General features: G+C 44.7%; 1 long non-coding RNA gene across 1 annotated transcript; it reads left to right on the top strand.

Annotated features, from left to right (window-relative positions):
• Window positions 1–2220: 2220 nt before the first annotated feature.
• Window positions 2221–2960, top strand: LOC141026498 (uncharacterized). The gene is made up of 2 exons (XR_012188709.1): window positions 2221–2453; window positions 2564–2960. It is a non-coding gene; the product is annotated as an uncharacterized lncRNA (long non-coding RNA).

The raw sequence follows: 2960 nt of genomic DNA, 5'->3' as shown, positions 1-2960 counted from the left end.
TCTGTTCCTAAATATAAGTCTTTTTAGAGATTCCACTATAGAGACTACATTCGGATGTATATAGACACCTTTTAGAGTATAGGTTCACTCGTTTTGCTTCGTATGTAGTCTATCATGGAATCTCTTAAAAGACCTATATTTAGGAACGGAGGGAGTATTGAAGAGCTCAAAGGATAGATGATCAAGCCACCTTCTGCCCAAACTCCAGCGAAGATACGAGAGAGCCATCGATGGTTTCTATATTTCAAGGCGAGCCACTCTAGCTTGTAGTTCATGACATGCATGTATTGCACTGAAACCCAAGGTTGTGTTGGAGAAATTGATGGTACTCATGTGACTACCAGAGTGCCAAGAGACGCTGACATGACGGCCCTAGAGACACTGACATGGCGGCCCTAGAGTACTGACATATTGGGGAGGTGGAGGCCATGCCTGGCACCTAGGGTTTGGAAAACCCTAGGGCCGGTTGCGCACCTGGGGGAGGCGGCAGCGTCTGCCCCTTGCCCCTCTCCCAAGTTTCTCTCCTCCTCCACCAATATAAAGGACCCTGGGGCCGCGCCAAACATATAAGTTAATTTCTCCATGAAAGGCGTGTCCCTCTATCTCTCTCCCTCGCGGAGAATTCCCAACATACATACATCGAAAGGCTACGGAAATCTCACTGCCGAGTAAATCGTTCTGGACCGGAAGCTATCACAGATTGGATAGCGGGACGCGTAAACACCGGTGGAGGGGTTGCAGTTGTGATCCTCGCATGAGATTTGTTCGCATGAATCATCAAGTTCTTCATCAACGATCATCGTGAACGTCTTCCACTTCAACACTGGTACGATGATCTAGATCCAAGCTTGTTCTTCTTATCTCTATAATGGATCTTGGCATTCGTTGTAAGGCAATTTTTTCATACTCGAAACCCCAACAGAGGGGTACCCAGTGCCGTCGGACTTTCGCGCTCCCGGCGACTGGAGGATCAGCAAAGGCGGCGTGCCGACCGCACAGGAACCGCGTGGCTCAGCTCGGGTGGCGGCGATGTTGGCAATGCAAATTGTTTGAAGTAGATCCTCCAAACATTACTGTGAAGCCTTGTGCCAGCTAGTAAGTGGAACTTGAGGGGATACGGACTATCATGAATATCATGACCGAGGCACTGGCTGATAAATACCTAGATTTGTCAGCGATTTTGGGTGTTGATAGAAGTGATCACTTCCACTTCTTAATTCAGAGTATCCTAAAGAGAGTAAGTAGGTGGAAAGATAAGTTGTTGTCCACGGGTGGCAAAGAAGTCCTCCTAAAGGTGATTGCTCAAACTATATCAACGTATGCAATGTCCGTTTTTAAAATCCCAAAGAAGTGTGTAAAGGGATTATTGACGTGATGTCACAATATTGGTGGGGTGATGGCACACCAGAAGAAGATGCACTGTATAACATGGTGAAAATGTGCATTTCAAAAATGAGAAGAGGTATGGGGTTCAGAGATATACATTGCCTCAACCTTGCTCTGTTTGCTAAACAAGAGTGGTAACAAATCGAGAACTTATATTCTCTTTGTGCTATGGTGCTACGAGAAAGATACTATCCTTGTGGAGACCGTTTGACCACGGAGGCGAAAAAGGTAGCTCCTATACATGGCAGAGCATATGTTAAGGGATCAAAACTGTCAAAAAATGTCATATATGGCGTGTCGATGATGGTCACAGTATAGATATATGTAAGGATATTTGAGTGGATATCTCATGGTCATTCGAGAAGAATTATAACTAGATCCTCAAAAGAAAACAAGAATAATAACTAGAATCGTGAACAGTTGGGTGTTTGTCTTAGCGCGTGTTAAACACGGTTGTGCGCCAACATTTGAATGTTCTGATGCTTTGATTTCCCCACCAAAAAAACCTAAATGTAGTGTGCACAATATACACATTTCATTTTGGCAAACAATGAATTCATATATTTTTTGGGAACACAATAAATGCATACATTATTATTATCTATCTATAGGAGGGCATATATAGAGTATTATGCATATCCTGGTGACCATATAAAGGCCTTCCTTGATTACTTGCAATTTTATTCAAACAAATAATTATTTGGTGCTCCTTAATTGTGTGAAAAAAACCAATTTAGTACTCCAACTAAAAGTACGTATATGCACTCCATAAGAAAATATAATTGCCACCCTTAATTACATTCCAACCCCCTTTCTTTTTGAGAAGTATTACATTCCATCTAAAGCCACGAAGTAAAATGCTTCCAAAAATTGCAGGCCCGTTCTTTGCATTATAAGCAACCATGCCAAGGCACTTAGCTCGTCCGGCAGCCATTAGCTGAATACACATTCCAGCAGTCAGTAACCTTCGCTAGCTCTGTCAGCACTCCCCGAACAACCTCGCGAAGTCAGGATGAGGCCGTTCTACACGATGCTACTAGCCCTCGCCCTTGTGGTGCTATGTTCAGGTATAGGCAGATCTACGTGCGTTATTATTTTCAACTTTCAAGTGACAAACTGGAGTAAAATATGTATACGCATCGTGCTGATTTCTTTGTGTGCGCTGTTCGATCCGTAGATGTGGCGACGAAGGTGGTGACGGCGAACGGCGATGGCGCCACTGCGACGGTGACCCCCATGGACTGCAAGGTGCTCCCGACCATCCCCGGCATATGCAATCCCAAGAAGTGCATGGAGGACTGCCAGGGCGGCATCGGCCGCAGCTCGGTGGGCGAGTGCGTTTCTGACGGATGCCAGTGCACGTACTGCACTATCCCACCTAGGGGTCGTCGGAACTGAACGGAGAACAGGCTGACGCTGCTGCATCCTTCTTTTTTCCTGAATAATGATATGTTGACGACGATGTTTTCGAGATAGGATATTGACCTCCTTCACTGTTACTCTCAAATAATAGCCCTGTTCTGTACATGTGTTAAAACGAGAGTTGTTCAACAGAAATCCTATTTTTTATCTCA

The sequence above is a fragment of the Aegilops tauschii genome, chromosome 7 (assembly GCF_002575655.3).
Source record: "Aegilops tauschii subsp. strangulata cultivar AL8/78 chromosome 7, Aet v6.0, whole genome shotgun sequence".
Classification (NCBI taxonomy): domain Eukaryota; kingdom Viridiplantae; phylum Streptophyta; class Magnoliopsida; order Poales; family Poaceae; genus Aegilops; species Aegilops tauschii.
The sequence above is the reverse complement of the archived record's forward strand: the minus strand, read 5'-3'. Positions and strand labels throughout refer to the sequence as shown.